Below are 19419 nucleotides of genomic sequence, written 5' to 3'. Positions count from 1 at the left end.
GCTGGATCAGACTTCTTATGGGTTGTAATTCTCCTTATTATCAATAAAGTTCTTCAAGAATTTTCCCAATTGATTGTGTTAATTGTAAATACTTTCATATGTTCATTATATCTTTGATTCTATAATGTTTATGTTGTGATAGATCACGATGCTTTGATAGTTCTTTGTTACTGTAGCTGTGCAGGTACTCTCCAAGCATTTTAAGTATGGGGAGGAGTTACGGGATTAGCCAAAGGAGAGGGAGATCAAGCGAGGATCAAGCGAAAGTTCCAGGTTGGTCCTCTACAGTCTTTCTCTTATCTATCACTCATAGGAAAGATCATTGAATTGCTTTAAATTGTTGTTTCTAGGTTAGCTACCAAACCTAGAGGGTTAGTCATTCAACAAGACACTAATTTTCCTAGAAACACCTCATAAAGTATGAGGCTATTCCTTCTTCATATTGTAGAGATTGAGCTTCTTCTTTTGGTGGTTCAATAATTAAACCCTTAACATGACCAAAAACTTCATTTTCTATGAGGATCAAATCTACCCTCTTCTTCCATGCAATAAATTTTGACGACCCAACCATTTGTTGCTCTCCTTACAATATGAAGTCATTTTGACATATTCAAATATAGATATAAAAATACTTACTTGTCAAGTGAAGATACTCCTAGATTATGAAATCTTCAACTTGATGCCTTCTTGATTTTGATGATGATATAGATAATAGAAGATGTCTTCTTGGTGAAGATGTCTTTATTCAAAAGTGATACTTGGCTTAAAGGGAGATCACATTTATTCCTTGATGATGACAACACTTTTTCCTCTTTTTCTTCCTTCAAGTCAACGCCAGTCAAACTTGTTTCATAACCTCAAATTTTTTTCCTTCTTCAAAATTTTGGCTTGTTGTAGGAGGTCTGCAATTTTGACCTTTCTGCAAAAATCCTAGGTCACATGTGTGGCTGGAATATGGATATATTTTCCTCCTTTTGACTTCACTTGACCTTGACTCATTCTGTTGACAATTTAGCTTTCTAAATAATCCTTCTCTGACCCAATTTTTGGCTCCTTTGAGTCACTACAATTTTTGACTTTCGCTGCTGCAAATGATGCCCTAACCTTCGCACAAGTGGAGGAGAATTAGCCCAAAACATATCATAAAATGCTTTTCTCTTCTTTATTATTCCTTTGGTGGGTATTAGATTCCTTTCTCATCCTTGATTGATGCTCTTAATGTTTCCAATATGATTTATTCATACTTCAGCCCTTGAGTATCCTTCTTTGTGCTACCTTTCCTTGATGAAGTCACCTTAGCTCTGATACCATGTTGAGAATTCTAGGGTAGCTAGATTAGGTGATTTCTCTTAGCGTGATATCTGCTTGTGATGAATTTTTACTTTACTTTATTAAATTATTCTTTCCTTTATTATTATTAGTGTTATTTATCGTCAAACAACTACCAAAGAAGAAGCTTCATAACTTTGACCTAGAAGTAGCTTCACAGCTTTGACCTAGAAGCAGCTTCACAGCTTCAACCTAAAAGTAGCTTCACAGCTTCGACCTAGAGGCAGCTTCATAACTTTGACCTTGTAGCTTCATAGCTTCAACCTTTTAGCTTCACGACTTTGATGCAACTTCATGGCTTCGATGCAGCTTCACAACTTCGATGCAGCTTCACAGCTTTGATACATATTCACAACTTTGACTTTATAGCTTCACAACGTCGATGCAACTTCTGAATTTCATCTTGCCCATAACTGTAGAAAACCTAACAAAAGACACAAAAAGAGAGGCCCAAAACTTCGAACTTGTTCTGCTTCTCCTTCTTCATTCTTTTCCAACTTCTATCTTGTGGAGATTGGACTTGCTTGAGTGAGTTTCAAAATGAGGTCAAATTCCTTCTTATTTATAGGCTTGTGAGGGGTACTAATTGTTATCTTGAGGATGACTTGTCCCTTCATGTAGGCCGACTTGATCTTTGTTCCATGACGAGGTCTTGAAGGGTCTTTTGACTCTATTTTGACTCAATAAATTTTTCTTTACAATATGTAACATGCCCAAATGGGTCTTCAATACATGATAATGACTCAATTGACTTTATGACAAACCTAAAAGCACTCAATGGGTGCTTGACCTAAAAAAAAAATTCCCTTGAGCATGAAACCCATGCCTCAAGAACACAAATAATAAGTTCTATTCATTAAATACATAAAATCATGATTACATATGTCATTATGAAGACCGAACCTAGTTACGTATTTCAACAGAGAAAACAAGTGGGGATGGAAAGGTTTGGGAGACCAAAAATAAAGGAGCAGGGTGATTTAGAAGTGGGTGTAGATCTAGAGGTGTTAGAAGATAGAAAAAAATCAGAGAACGAGAGGGGGAGGGGGAAAGAAATTCATATCCACAAAGGAGATGCCAACATGCACAGGAGAATCCATATCCATGCCAGTAGTGGTAGCCTAGGCGATGACATCCATGATTTTGACTTATACATATGTTGCTTCAATGATGGGGTTTCATGGTGGAGATTTTGGGACTTTTGCTTCCTATTGTGGTTTCTACACCCATTTCTTGACAAGTTTTTCTCAGAGTGCGATCATCCCCCAAGTGGACATATTTATGAAAATGACCTCATTTGAAGGGAATACCTTCATAATCTAGATCTTGTCTAGGTACTAGCTTCCATGAATAAATTGTTACAGTAGATGGGATACCTAAGGTTAGGTTTAGCTTGACAAGGATTTTTTCCATACCCATGTACCCAAAGCTTTAATAAGAGTAGTTGCGGCTTCATAAAAGAAAATTGGGGTATTTCTAGTTTCACAAAAAACTTCTTCAAACAAAAATAGAAGCGAGAGCCCCGACAACCTGACCCAAATAGTAAGCATTGATAATTTCTTCGACCTTGCATCACAGTTGACTACACACTTTTTGAGATATAACACCTGAGAATCTTGTTGCCATTGTTGTTGGAGGAGTTTTTTTGCATCTTCACCTGAGGGAGTTATATAGCCCATCCATCATTTCACAAGGATTAGGCATATAGGTGCAATATGAGCACATGGAGAAAATGTTTGGTAATCCACAACCTCATCACTTCCATGGTCATATGCTTATTAGAAAGACATCCAACGATCATTGATTCTTCCATTTTTGAAATGTTGTTTATCTTGATGTCCTTTCCTAGAATGAGGTCAGGCTCCTCCACCTTTCCTTTGACACATTTCCTACTAGGTTTGGGGATGTCCTTATCTGCCAGCTGGAGGGTTGGTGATTGGTTGGGAGAGAAGTCATCACCATAGAGCATAGCTAGTGTGATGAAACTACTAAGGAAGATAGTTTGCGAAGCATATGGGAAATCAATAGGATTGTAGGTTAAAAAAAAAAATAGTATAGCTAGGTTCTCCAGTATAGACACATCTAGGGGGGTGATCTGAACTTAAACAAGAATGAAAAAAATTATAGATAAACTATAAATATAGAGATGTAGCAGAAATAACACTTTATTTCATTAATATCATAATAATGAAATATGCTTACAAACAGAAAGGAAATAAACTAGCTCAGGTGATGGTAGCTTATCTTTGAGAAGAGATGTGGCAGCTACATACCTCTGAACTGTGTCACAATGAGGCTCAAGGGCCTATTTATTATTGAACAACAAGGTAAAATAAACAACTAAAACCCTAACCCCGGGAGATGGAACACCAAGAGTTTGCGGGCCCCATTGGGGTTACTTGGGCAGCCAACTTCCTCGGGTCATAACTTGGTCATATTATCTCCGTTTGGCGCATACGATACCTTTTGGAAAGTTCTCTCTAAGTACTACAGGATTTGTAGTATGCCCTTGCCTACGGCTATCAGCCTGCTGCGGACCTTAAAAAAATGTCATTTAGGGGATCAAAACTACTCCGGAAGTTCAGGACCCGAAAACTGCTAAAAATAGTAAATGCTGAAAAAAAACAAGGAAATGGATGAAATTGACTGGAGTCTAGGTGGAATAGGCAGGGGGCCACCAACAACCACCTGGATCTATCCTCCCTCCTTAGGAAGCAATGGTCCCCATTACGTGTAGAGCCTCCATGAGGTGAGGAAATTTATGTTGAACGTGAACCCTAGTGAAACACTTTCCCTGGTGAAGGAGGTGGCTTGCTTTGACAAATCGGTATAGTTGGATCCTCTGTTGACGAGTGTTATTGATCTATGTATCCACGATCTGATCAATTGTGGCATATTCCTTGCACTCTCGGTTCAACTCTGTTGGTGTGAGTTGTTTTGTAATGTCAGATGTGTCCATCAATGGTGGAAAGTATGGTTGAAGGTGGCCTACATTGAACACTAGGTGCATAACAAGTAACAATGGAATGCTGAGCTTGAAGGCATTGTCCCCCATTGATATGGATTTAAAAAGGAAAGCAACAAATTACATAAATAACCATAAATACAGAGATGCAGCAAAAATAATACTTCATTTCATTAATGTAAAACACTGAAATATGCTTACAAACAGAAATGGAAACAAACCAGCTAGGGCGATGGTAGCTTATATCTGAACTATGTAACAATGAGGCTCGAAGGCCTATTTATTGTTGAGAAACAATGGAAAACCCTAAACATCCAAAAACCTACCCCTAGTAGATGAAGTACCAAACTGTGGGCCCCATTTTGGGCAAATTGGTACATCAACTTCCCAAGGCCGTAACTTTGGCATACGATCTCCATTTGACGCGCAAAATACCTCGTTAGAAAGATCGATCTGAGGAATAAAACTTTGGAATGACAAACATCGGTAAATGGACCCATGTTTCTCCAAGTTTTCCCAAAAATACGTCATTTAGGGCTTCAAAACAGCGCCATAAGTTTAGGACCTGAAAACTGCTAAAAATAGTAAATTGTGCTACAATTAAGGAAACTGAAAAACTGAAAGAGACAGTTGTGGGGGTCCAAGTGGGATAGGTGGGTGGCCACCAACATCCACTTGGATCATTCCACCCCCCTTAGGAAGCAATGGTCCCCATTGCGTTGAGTTCCTCCATGAGATGAGGAATCTTTTGTTGAACTTGGTCCCTGTTGAGTTGTTCTGCAACCTCTGATGTGTCCAGTAATGGTGGGAAGCATGGTCGAGTGTGGTCCAAATTGAACACTCAGTGCAAGAGAAGGAATGGGGGAATGCTGTGCTCCAAAGAATTGTTTCCCATAGCCTTGGTAATGGTGTAAGGACCATATCGGAGTGGTATGAGCTTCTGATGGGATCTTGTAAGGCGTTCTTTCTGCAAATGCAACCAGACTTTGTCACCCACTTGAAACTTGTGTGGTACCTGATGTTGATCATGTCGTTGATTGTACTTGGCATTTTCCATAATGGAGTGGTGATATATCAACCCGTTGGGTAGAGGTGCTCTAGGAGTCAGATCGAATAAATGCTTGACCTGACAATGCAACGGTACCCCTGTGGGTGACGAGAAGATATTCTCGTATTCTTTCATGACCGTATCCATCTATTGTTGTTGCTGCGTGGAGGAACCCTTCGCAGGGGACATGGATGTGGTGACGATCTTCCCCTTACTTTGGGGGCGAACCAGACAAAAAATGAATTTTCTAGTCTGCAAGATGATCTTGCTGCATTTCTTAGCAGAGATCAAAGAAGTGGTGGTAGGTGGGGCTACCTCCGATATCCTGTATAATGTATTACACAAAGAAAAATAACAACGCGAGGCATAGATTCATACACACATCATGTCACTTCCACAAGTATGGTTGGCATAATAATACATCACAAACATCAAGAGGTGAAACATCACACAATACCTCATCTGTGAAGGGCTTGATGCTGTAGGAAAGGTGGCACTGCTGGAGAACTTGGAGATCTCACCCTTGGTGAAGCCACCCGATGCTATACGGCTATGGGTGTGGTGTGGTCGGTAGGCCCAGCCACTTCACGACCTTTTTTGAAATGAGGTTCTTTTGGCTCCCACTGTCAACAATGAATTGCAGCGGCGAACCCTTCACCCACATCTGTGAGTGGAAAAGATGCTCCCCCTCCTCTGGATCTTCAGGCTCATTCTTTTGGACCTTGGTGGTGGCAACAGTGGCGTTGGGCTCTACATCAATGATTTTCTTCCCTTTGTCATTCCCTTGTTGGGTTCTGACTTAGGGTCGGAACAAGCATTTGATTCTGAAGCCTTCAACTCGGCCACCAGTGACTGCTTCGTCTAACACTCACTTGTGTTATGAGTGGGGCTCTTATGGAACTCACACCACTTTCCTATGTCCTTCTTTGACTTCATGGTGTTGTTCTTTTCTTATGGCTTCGACGGGTTGTCTTGGGTCACCCCGCCTTGGCTTTGTCCTTTGTTCTTCGGATTCGCAGATCCAAAGTCTCGCTTCTTTTGTTTAAACTTTTTCTCGATCTTGACAGTGTATCGGTACGTCGTGTCGAGCGAGGAGATGTTCAGGAACTCCATCTCATCTTGGATGTACCTATGTAGGTAGCCGCGGTATTTGAGTACCAAATGCAGCTCAGAATCCTTGATACCCAACTTTGTGTGAAGGGTATGAAAAATATTTGTGAACTCCAGCACATCTTGGTCCCTTGCTTGCCGCAGCATGGTCCAATTTATGTATTTATCCTCATATCTTTTGACAGGGTAGTACTACTCCTTAATGGCATCGCGGAATGAAATCCAAGTGGGTGTGGCTTAAAACAGTGAGTTCGTCTTTTCATCCTTCTGCTCGCAGTAGGTTTCCCACCAATCTTTGATGTGGGGGCTGCTTTGAGAAGAGCGAAAGTAATCTATTCCCAGCTGGAAAAATAATGAACAGAAAAATACCCTTCTAGCAAATTTAACCATTTATCTACGGCATCTACATCTATCTGACACTCGAATATGGAGATTTCAAAGTTAACTTGTACCTTAAAGGGTGTGGCATTTCCAGAGTAGCTGCTGGAAGTAGATGCATCGCCCTTGGGTAGCTGCTGAAGGATCTAGGCAAAGTTGTCCATCATCGCGTTCCTTTGTCACTCGAGGGCTTCTTAGAGCAATATTTTGATAGGATCTCCTGCCCCCCATCTTTCTTTTCATCCGCCATGGGAGGCCATCAGGGCTTGCAAGGTTGATCTTGCAAAGGTTCAACTAGATCGAGCCCTAACTCCTTATACCCTGACCTAGTTGGGGACATGCAAAGAAAAACAAAGAAAGAGAAAACCGCTTTGATACCACTGATCCGGATTTAAACAGGAATAAAACAAATTATAGAAATAACCATATATACAAAGATGCAACAGAAATAATACTTCATTTCAATAATGTAAAATATTGAAATATGCTTACAAACAGAAATGAAAATAAACCAACTAGGGCGATGGTAGCTCATCTCTGAGAAGATATGTGGCAGCTACATGCCTCTGAACTATGTTACAATGAGGTGCGAAGGCTTATTTATTGTTGAGAAACAATGGAAAACCCTAAACATCCAAAAACCTAACCCTAGGAGATGAAGCGCCAAACTATGGGCCCCGTTTCAGGTAAATTGGTACATCAACTTCCCGGGGTCGTAACTTTGGCATACGATCTTCGTTTGACGCGCAAAATACCTCATTAGAAAGATATATCCGAGGAATACAACTTTGGGAAGAGAAATATTTGTCCACGGACCCATGTTGCTCCCAGTTTTCCCAAAAAACGTCGTTTAAGGCTTCAAAATGGCTCCAGAAGTTCAGGACACCCGAAAAACTACTAAAAATAGTAAACTATGCTACAATTAAGGAAACTGAAAAACTAAAAGAGACAGTTGTGGGGGTCCAAGTGGGATAGGTGGATGGCCACCAACATCAACCTCGATCATTCCCCCCCCCAGGAAGAAATGGTCCCCAATGCATTGAGTTCCTCCATGAGATGAGGAATCTTCTGCTGAACTTGGTCCCTGATGAGTTGTTCTACAACCTCTGATGTGTCCAGTAATGGTGGGAAGCATGGTCGAGTGTGGTCCAAATTGAACACTCAGTGCAAGAGAAGGAATGGGGGAATGCTGTGCTCCAAAGCATTGTTTCCCACAGCCTTGGTGAGGGTGTAAGGACCATATCGGAGTGGTCTGAGCTTTTGATGGGCTCTTGTAATGCATTATTTTTGTAGATGCAACTAGACTTTGTCACCCACTTGAAACTTGTGTGGTACATGATGTTGATAATGTTGCTGCTTGTACTTGGCATTTTCCAGAATGGAGCGGCGATATATCGACCCGTTGGGTAGAGGTGCTCTAGGAGTCAGATCAAATGAATGATTGACCTAACAGTGCAACGGTACCCCTGTGGGTGAGGAGAAGATGTTCATGTATTCTTTCACGACCGTATCCATCTGTTATTGTTGATGTGTGGAGGAACCATCGCAGGGGACATGGATGTGGCGACGATCTTCCCCTTACTTTGGGAGTGAACCAGACAGAAAATGAATTTCCTAGTCTGGGAGATGATCTTGCTGCATTTCTTAGCAGAGATCAAAGAAGTGGCAGTAGGTGGGGCTACCTCTGGTATCCTGTATGATGTATTACACAAAGAAATAATAACAATGTGAGGCATAAACTCATACACATAATGTCACTTCCACAAGTATGGTTGGCCTAATAATACATCACAAACATCAAGAGGTGTAACATCACACATTACCTCATTTGTGAAGGGCTTGATGCTATAGGGAAGGCAGCACTGCTGGCGAACTTGGAGATCTCACCCTTGGTGAAGCCGCCCGATGTTGTACAGCTGTGGGTGTGGTGTGGTCGGTAGGCCCAGCCACTTCACGACCTCTACTGAAATGAGGTTCTTTGGCTCCCACTGTCAACAATGAATTGCAGCGGTGAACCCTTCACACACATATGTGAGTGGAAAAGACACTCCCCCTCCTCTAGATCTTCAGGCTCATTATTTTGGACCTTGGCAATGGCAACAGTGGCATTGGGCTCCGCATCAATGATTTTCTTCCCTTTGTCATTCCCCTTGTTGGGTTCTGACTCAGGGTTGGAACATGCATCTGATTCTGAAGCCTTCAACTCGGCCACCAATGACTGCTTGGTTCGACACTCACTTGTGTTATGAGTGGGGCTCTTATGGAACTCACACCACTTTCTTGTGTCCTTCTTTGACTTCGTGGTGTTGTTCTTTTTTTGTGGCTTCTACGGGTTGTCTTGGGTCACCCCACCTTGGCTTTATCCTTTGTTCTTCGGATTCACAGATCCAAAGTCTCGCTTCTTTTGCTTAAACTTCTGCTCGATCTTGACAGCGTATCGGTATGTCGTGCCGAGTGAGGAGATGTTTAGGAACTCCATCTCATCTTGGATGTACTTGTGTAGGCAGCTGCGGTATTTGAGTACCAAATGCAGCTCGAAATCCTTGATACCCAACTTTGTGCGAAGCGTATGAAAAATATTTGTGAACTCCGACACATCTTGGTCCCTTCCCTGTCGCAGCATGGTCCATTTTATGTATTTATCCTCATAGCTTTTGACAGGGTAGTACTGCTCCTTAATGGCATCCCGGAACGAATTCCAAGTGGGTGTGGCTGAAAACAGTGAGTTCGTACTTTCATCCTTCTGCTTGCAGTAGGTTTCCCACCAATCCTTGACGTGGGGGGCTGCTTTGAGAAGAGCAAAAGTAATCTTTTCCTGGCTGGAAAAATCATGAACAGAAAAATACCTTTCTAACAGATTTAACCATTTATCTACAACATCTGCATCTATCTGACCCTCGAAAATGGGGATTTCAAAGTTAACTTGTACCTTAAAGGGTGTGGCGTTTCTAGAGTAGCTGTTGGAAGTAGCTGTGTCGCCCCTGGGTATCCGTTGAAAGATCTGGGCAAAGTTGTCCATCATCGTGTTCCTTTGTCACTCGAGGGCTTCTTCAAGCAAGATTTTGATAGGATCTCCTGCCCCCTCACATTTCTTCTCATTCGACATCGGAGGTCGTCGGGGTTTGAGAGGCTGATCTTGCAAAGGTTCAACTAGATCGAGCCCTAACTCCCTATACCCTAACCTCGTTGGGGACATGCAAAGAAAAACAAAGAAAGAGCAGACCGCTCTAATACCACTGATCCAGATTCAAACAGGAACACAACAAATTACAGAAATAACCATAAATACAAAGATGCAGCAAAAATAATACTTCATTCCATTAATGTAAAATATTGAAATATGCTTACAAACAGAAATGGAAAAAAACCAACTAAGGTGATGGTAGCTTATCTCTCAGAAGAGATGTGGTGGCTGCATGCCTCTGAACTGTGTTACAATGAGGCTCGAAGGCCTATTTATTGTTGAAAATAATGGAAAACCATAGACATCCAAAAACCTAACCCTAGGAGATGAAGCGCAAAACTATGGGCCCCATTTTGGGTAAATTGGTACATCAACTTCCCAGGGTCGTAACTTTGGCATACGATTTATGTTTGGCGCACAGAATACCTTGTTAGAAATATCTATCCAAGGACTACAACTTTGGGGTGAGAAATATTGCACTAGGAACCCATGTTGCTCCCAGTTTTCCCAAAAAATGTCGTTTAGGGCCTCAAAACGGCTCAGTAAGTTCAGGACCCAAAAAACTAATAAAAATAGTAAACTGTGCTACAATTAAGGAAACTGAAAAACTAAAAAAGACAGTTGTGGGGGTCCAAGTGGGATAGGTGGGTGGCCACCAATATCCACCTGGATCATTCCTCCCCCCTTAGGAAGCAATGGTCCCCATTGTGTTGAGTTCCTCCATGAGATGAGGAAACTTCTGACTAACTTGGTCCCTGATGAGTTGTTATGCAACCTCTGATGTGTCCATTAGTGGTGGGAATCATGGTCGAGGGCAGTCCACATTGAACACTCAATGCAATCAAAGGAATGGGGGAATGTTGTGCTCCAAAGCATTGTTTCCCATAGCCTTGGTAATGGTGTAAGGACCATATCAGAGCGGTTTGATCTTCTGATGGGATCTTGTAATGCATTCTTTCTGCAGATGCAACCAGACTTTGTCGCCCACTTGAAACTTGTGTGGTACCTAATGCTAATCATGTTGCTACTTGTACTTGGAATTTTCCAGAATGGAGCGATGATATATCAACCCGTTGGGTAAAGGTGCTCTAGGATTCGGATTGAATGATTGCTTGACCTGACAGTGCAACTGTACCCCTGTGGGTGAGGAGAAGATGTTCCTATATTCTTTCATGACCATATCCATCTGTTGTTGTTGTTGTGTGGAGGAACCCTTCGTGGGGGTCATGGATGTGGTGACGATCTTCCCCTTACTTTGGGAGCGAACCAGACAAAAAATGAATTTCCTAGTCTAGGAGATGATCTTGCTGCATTTCTTAGCAGAGATCAAAGAAGTGGCAGTATGTGGGGCTACCTCCGGTATCCTGTATAATGTATTACATAAAGAAATAATAACAACATGAGGCCTTGACTCATACATAGCATGTCACTTCCACAATTATGGTTGGCCTAATAATACATCACAAACATCAAGAGGTGCAACATCACACAATACCTCATCTGTGAAGGGCTTGATGTTGTAGGAAAGACAAGACTGTTGGCGAACTTGGAGATCTCGCCCTTGGTGAAGCCACCCGATGTTGTACAGCTGCAGGTGTGGTGTGGTCGATAGGCCCAACCGCTTCACGATCTTTGCTGAAATGAGGTTCTTTTGGCTCCCACTGTCAACAATGAATTGCAACGGTGAACCCTTCACCCACATCTGCGAGTGGAAAAGACGCTCCCCTCCTCTGGATCTTCAGGCTCATTCTTTTGGACCTTGGCGATGGAAACAGTGGCGTTGGGATCCGCATCAATTATTTTCTTCTCTTTGTCATTCCCCTTATCGAGTTCTCACTTAGGGTCGGAACATGCATATGATTCTAAAGCCTTCAACTCGGCCACCAACAACTGCTTGGTCTGACACTCACTTGTGTTATGAGTGAGGCTCTTATGGAACTCACACCACTTTCCTATGTCCTTTGACTTCGTGGTGTTGTTCTTTTCTTGTGGCTTTAACAGGTTGTCTTGGGTCACCCCACCTTGGCTTTGTCCTTTGTTCTTCGAATTTGCAGATCCAAAGTCTCGCTTCTTTTGTTTAAACTTCTGCTCAATCTTGACAACGTTTCGGTACGTCGTGCTGAGTGAAGAGATGTTCAGGAACTCCATCTCATCTTGGATGTACCTGGGTAGGCAACTGTGGTATTTGAGTACCCAACTTTGTGTGAAGGGTATGAAAAATATTTGTGAACTCCGGCACATCTTGGTCCCTTCCCTGTCACAGCATGGTCCACTTTATGTATTTATCCTCATAGCTTTTTACAGGGTAGTACTGCTCCTTAATAGCATCCCAAAATGAATTCCAAGTGGGTGCAGCTGAAAACAGTGAGTTCGTACTTTCATCCTTCTGCTCGTAGTAGGTTTCCCACCAATCCTTGACGTGGGGGACTACTTTGAGAAGAGCAAAAATAATCTTTTCCCGGCTGGAAAAATCATGAATAGAAAAATACCCTTCTAGCATGTTTAACCATTTATCTACTACATCTGCATCTATTTGACCCTTGAATATGGGATTTCAAACTTAGCTTGTACCTTAAAGGGTGTGGCGTTGCCAAAGTAGCTGCTGGAAGTAGCTGTGTCGCCCTGGGTAGCCGTTGAAGGATCTGGGCAAAGTTGTCCATCATCGCGTTCCTTTGTCACTCGAGGGCTTCTTCGAGCAAGATTTTGATAGGATCTCCTACCCCCTCGTCTTTCTTTTCATCTGCCATGGGAGGCCGTTTGGGTTCGCGAGGCTGATCTTGCAAAGATTCAACTAGATCGAGCCCTAACTACCTATACCTTGACCTCGTTGGGGACATGCAAAGAAAAACAAACAAAGAGCAGACCACTCTAATACCATTGATTCGAATTTAAACGAGAACGCAACAAATGACAGAAATAACCATAAATACAAAGATGCAACAAAAATAATACTTCATTTCATTAATGTAAAATACTGAAATATGCTTACAAACAGAAATGGAAATAAACCAGCTAGGGTGATGGTAGCTTATATCTAAGAAGAGATGTGGCGGATACATGCCTCTAAATTGTGTTACAATGAGGCTTGAAGGCCTATTTATTGTTGAGAAACAATGGAAAACCCTAAACATACAAAAACCTAACCTTAGGAGATGAAGCACCAAACTATGGGCCCCGTTTTGGGTAAATTGGTACATCAACTTTCCAGGGTCGTAACTTTGGCATACGATCTCCGTTTGACGCGAAAAATACCTCGTTAGAAAGATATACCCGAGGAATACATCTTTGGGATGAGAAACATCGATCCACAGACCCATGTTTCTCCCATTTTTCCCAAAAGAAAACGTTGTTTAGGGCCTCAAAACGGCTTCGGAAGTTCAGGACCCGAAAAACTGCTAAAAATAGTAAATTGTGCTACAATTAAGGAAATTGAAAGAGACAATTATGGGGGTACAAGTGGGATAGGTGGGTGGCCACCAACATCCACCTGGATCATTCCTCCCCCCGTAGGAAGCAATGGTCCCCATTGTGTTGAGTTCCTCTATGAGATGACGAAACTTCTGTTGAAGTTGGTCCCTGGTGAGTTGTTCTACAACCTCTGATGTGTCCAGTAATGGTGGGAAGCATGGCCGAGGGCAGTCCACATTGAACACTCATTGCAAGCGAAGGAATGGGGGAATGTTGTGCTCCAAAGCATTGTTTCCCACAGCCTTGGTAATAGTGTAAGGACCATATCAGAGTGGTTTGAGGTTCTGATGGGCTCTTGTAAGGCGTTCTTTCTATAGATGCAACCAGACTTTGTCACTGACTTGAAACTTGTGTGGTACCTGATGTTGATCATGTCGCTGCTTATACTTGGCACTTTCCATAATGGAGCGGCGATATATCGATCCATTGGGTAAAGGTGCTCTAGGAGTCAGATTAAATGAATGCTTGACCTGACAGTGCAGCGGTACGCCTGTGGGTGAGGAGAAGATGCTCCTGTATTCTTTCATGACTATATCCATCTGTTGTTGCTGTTGTGTGGAGGAACCCTTCACGGGGGGCTACCTCTGGTATCCAATATAATGTATTACACAAATAAATAATAACAGTGAGAGGCCTTGACTCATACAGAGCATGTCGCTTACACAAGTATGGTTGGCCTAATAATACATCACAAACATCAAGAGGTGCAACATCACACAATACCTCATATGTGAAGGGCTTGATGATGTAGGGAAGGCGACACTACTGGCGAACTTGGAGATCTCGCCCTTGGTGAAGCCACCCGATGTTGTACGGCCGCGGGTGTGGTGTGGTCAATAGGCCCAGCCACTTCACGACCTCTACTGAAATGAGGTTTTTTGGCTCCCACTGTTAACAATGAATTGCAACGGCGAACTCTTCACCCACATTTGTGAGTGGAAAAGACACTTCCCCTCCTCTGGATCTTCAAGCTCATTCTTTTTGACCTTGGCGATGGCAACAGTGGCGCTGGGCTCCACATCAATGATTTGGTTCCCTTTGTCATTCCCCTTGTCGGGTTCTGACTCAGGGTTGGAACATGCATGTGATTCTTTAGCCTTCAACTTGGCGACAAGCGACTACTTGGTCCCACACTCACTTATGTTATGAGTGGGGCTCTTATGGAACTCACACCACTTTCCTGTGTCCTTCTTTGACTTTGTGGTGTTTTTCTTTTCTTGCGGCTTCGACGAGTTGTCTTGGGTCACCCCACCTTAGCTTTGTCCTTTGTTCCTCGGATTCACAAATCCAAAGTCTCGCTTCTTTTGTTTAAACTTCTGCTCGATCTTGACAGTGTATCGGTACGTCGTGCCGAGCGAGAAGATGTTCAAGAACTCCATCTCATCTTGGAAGTACCTGTGTAGGCAGTTGCGTTATTTGAGTACCAAATACAGCTCGGAATCCTTGATACGCAACTTTGTGCGAAGGGTATGAAAAATATTTGTGAACTCCGACACATCTTGGTCCCTTCCTTGCCGCAGCGTTGTCCACTTTATGTATTTATCCTCATAGCTTTTGACAGGGTCGTACTACTTCTTAATGGCATCTCAGAATGAATTCCAAGTGGGTGCGGCTGAAAACAGTGAGTTTTTGCTCTCATCCTTCTGCTCGCAGTAGGTTTCCCACCAATCCTTGACGTGGGGGGCTGCTTTGAGAAGAGCAAAAGTAATCTTTTCCCGGCTAGAAAAATCATGAACAAAAAAATACCCTTCTAGCAGATTTAACCATTTATCTATGGCATCTGCATCTATCTGACCCTTGAATATGGGGATTTCAAAGTTAACTTGTACCTTAAAGGGTGTGGCGTTTCCAGAGTAGCTGCTGGAAGTAGTTGCGTCGCCCCTAGGTAGCCATTGAAGGATCTGGGAAAAGTTGTCAATCATCGCATTCCTTTGTCGCTCGAGGGCTTCTTCGAGCAAGATTTTGATAGGATCTCCTTGCTCCTCATCTTTCTTTTCATCTGCCATGGGAGTTCGTCGGGGTTTGTGAGGCTGATCTTGCAAAGGTTCCATTAGTCGAGCCCTAACTCCTTATACCCTGAGCTCGTTGGGGACATGCAAAGAAAAACAAAGAAAGAGTAGACCACTCTGATACCATTGTTCCAGATATAAACAAGAATGCAAAAAATTACATAAATAACCATAAATACAGAGATGCAGCAGAAATTACTTCATTTCATTAATGTAAAATACTAAAATATGCTTACAAACAGAAATGGAAATAAATCAGCTAGGGTGATGGTAGCTTATCTCTAAGAAGAGATGTGGCGGCTACATGCCTCTGAACTGTGTTACAATGAGGCTCGAAGGCCTATTTATTGTTAAGAAACAATAGAAAACCCTAAACATCCAAAAACCTAACCCTAGGAGATGAAGCACCAAACTATGGGCCCCGTGTTGTGTAAATTGGTACATCAACTTCCCGGGGTCGTAACTTTGGCATACAACCTCCGTTCGAAGCGCAAAATACCTCGATAGAAAGATCTATCCGAGGACTACAAATTTGAGATGAGAAACACTAATCCATGGAACTATGTTTCTCCCAGGTTTCCCAAAAAACGTCGTTTAGGGCCTCAAAATGGCTGTAGAAGTTCAGGACCCGAAAAACTGCTAAAAATAGTAAATTGTGCTACAATTAAGTAAACTGAAAGAGACAGTTATGGGGGGCCAAGTGGGATAGGTGGGTGGCCACCAGCATCCACCTGGATCACCCATAGCCTTGGTGAGGGTGTATGGCCCATATCGGAGTGGGCGAAGCTTGCGGTGGGGTCCAACGGGGCGCCCCTTCTACAAATGTAGAAGAACATTGTCGCCCACCTAGAACTTATGCAGAACCAAATGTTGATCATGGCACCACTTCTACTTAGCATTGGCTCTATCCAATATATCATGAACCTGCTTGCGGATGCGTTGAATGCGCTCAATGAAGTTGTTAGCCCTGTCAGTTTCAGACTGGACATGAGCCGAATCTGCTTGAGTACTTGCAAATGGTATGGCCACATCAATGGGACATAATGGCTGAAATCCTAGCCCTACCTGAAAGGGGTTGTGGCCCGTTGAGCTATGGAGAGCTTTGTTGTAGCTGTGTTGGACATAGGGGAGGATTTTGTCCCATGTGCGTGAATGATTCGAGTTGTACATGCGCAAAATGTGTATGATCATCGTGTTGAGGACCTCTATTTGGCCATCAGCTTGGGGATGGAAAGTTGCAGACTTAGTAAGTTTAGTATCCAACATCGACCAGAGACTTGACCAAATTGCACTCGAGAATTTGTTGTCCTGATCTGAGACAATAGACTGTGGGATCCTGAAGTGTACCCACATTCGCTCAAAGAATATTTAGTAGTGGCCTCTGTTGTGATACTCTTCTTGCAGGGCACCAGAATGGCCGTCTTAGAGAATCTATTGACGACCAAGAAAACACAGTCGTTGTCGTGCTTACCAGACGTAAGGCCCAACATGTAATCCATGGATATGGATTCCCAAGGTCGACTAGGAGTAGGAAGATGAGTATATAGGCCTTGCTTCTTGATGGTTGGTTTGGCAATGGCATAGGAAGTGCAGGATTTAATGTACCTCCCAACATCCTGATGAAGGTTTAGCCAATAAAAATACTTTTTCAAGACTGCCACTATTTTCTTTACCCCGAAATGTCTAGCAACCCGACTGTAGTGCGCCTCCCAAATCATCTTTTCACGCTCGCTTAAAGGAACACAAATGTGTCCTAAGTGGAATAACAGTGCATCCTGAAGGTGAAAATTTGGAACTTGCTTACCTTCTAGGAGTGTCTGGTATGTGCTACCTAATTTTAGATCGCTCTTGTAAACATGCGGCCACCTCGAAGTCTCGTGCCCACTCAAGTCGAGCACAGTGATCAGCGTCATAATTGGTGGTTGGTTGAGGCAGTCTGCAACATTATTGGTGTTGACCTTCTTGTACTTAATATTCAGATGGAATTGTTGTAGGTATGTGGACCATTTCTGATGGCGATCATTCTACAACTTCCCTTGTGTCTGTATGAATTGTAAGGTCAGTGGTCTATGTGGATGACCATTTCCTTCCCCATAATGTAATGCTTCCATTGACGACATGCCTACACAATGGAATACATTTCTTTGTCGTAAGTGGGATACTTTTGGATTGTGTCTGAAAGTGTTTCATTGTGGTAAGCCACTGGATGCCCCTACTAAGTAAGAATTGCACCAATAGAATAGTCAGAGGCGTCCGTCTCAATCTCAAATGGTTGTAGCAGGTCTGGTAATGTGAGCATTGATGCATAGCAGAGGCGTTGCTTCAACTCAATAAACACCTTATGTTGGGTTTTAGACCAGAAAAATTTGCTTTCGCTACGCCCTTGGAGACTTGACTTAAAGGGCAAGTGATATGAGAGAACTCCAACATGAACCTGCGGTAGAAATTGGCAAGACCCAGAAAGTTGCAGAGCTTTATTAGAGTGGTTGGGGCTAGCCAATCCCAAATGACTTGTATCTTGGATGGGTCCACATGCACACCCTGCTCATCAATGATGTACCCCAGATATTGAACCTGGGTCATGCCAAAAGTGCATTTCTCCAAATTGGCACACAGCTTGTGTTGTCGCAGGGTTTGAAGGACATGTCGAATATGGTGGAGCTGTTCTTCCCAACTATGGCTGAAGATCAAGATGTCATCGAAATAAACCACCATGAATGCATTAGTGAAGGGTCGCAAGATGTCGTCCGTCAATCTCATGAAGATTACGAGAGAATTTGTTAACCTAAAAGGCATGACCAACCATTCGAAAAGGCCCTCCTTGGATTTGAAGGCAGTCTTCCGCACATCGGAGGGTTCGATAAGCACCTAGTGATAATCGAACATTAAGTCAACCTTGTTGTAATATTTGACCCCCTTGAGTTGGTCCAAATGGTCGTCAATCTGTGGGATTAAGTACCTATTCCGGACAGTGATCTTGTTCAATGCTCGATATCCAATACAGATTCTACAGGTCTCATCCTTCTTCTGTTCTAATACGATCGGGCTCCCACAGGGTGATGAGGTTGACCTGATGTGTCCTTTCTGCAACAGCGCCTGAATCTGCCTCTTAATCTCGTCGTTCTCGAGAAAGGAGTGTTGATAGATCGGTCCATTAGGTAGCGATGCGCCCGGAGTCGGATCGATGGAGTGCTTGACCTAAAAATGCAGAGGTACCCATGTAGGTGAGGCGAAAATGTCCCTATACTCCTCCACAACCTTGTCCATTTGTTGTTGCTGTGCAGAGGAGACCTGTCTAGAAACGGTGGCTGCAACCTTCTTCTTGCCCTGATGGAAAATCATAAGGAAAACAAAATTTTTCATCTAGGAAATTATCTTACTGCATTTCTTTTCAGTGATCAAAGGCATGGTGGTAAGTGGGGCTACCTCCAGTATCATGTACAACTTATTTCCCAAATTAATAATCACAGATCGAGGTCTAGACTCATATACAACATGTCACTTCCTCAAGTATGGTTGTCCTAATAATACATCACAAACTTCAAGAGGAGCAACATCACATAGTACCTCATCTGTGAAGGGCTTGATGCTGTAGGGAAGGGATTGTTGTCTGACGTGGAGATATCATCCTTAGTGAAGCCACCCGATGGTGTACAAATGCGGATGTGTTGATGTTGGTAGGCCTAACCACTTCACGACCTCTGTTGAAGGGAGGTTCTCTTGGCTTCCACTATTGACAATGAACTGTAGCAAAGAACCCTTCACCCACATCTGTGAGTGGAAGAGGCATTCCCACTCCTATGGATCTTCAAGATCATTCTTTTGGATCTTAGTGGTGGCCATGGTGGCACTGGGCTCCGTGTCAATGATCTGCTTCCCTTTGTCATTCCCCTTGTTGGGTTCTGACTCAAAGTCAGAACATGCATTT

This window comes from Pinus tabuliformis, chromosome J (assembly GCF_031772625.1).
Source record: "Pinus tabuliformis cultivar Carrire ecotype Pingquan chromosome J, CPIR1, whole genome shotgun sequence".
NCBI lineage: Eukaryota > Viridiplantae > Streptophyta > Pinopsida > Pinales > Pinaceae > Pinus > Pinus tabuliformis.
Note: the sequence above shows the minus strand (reverse complement) of the source record.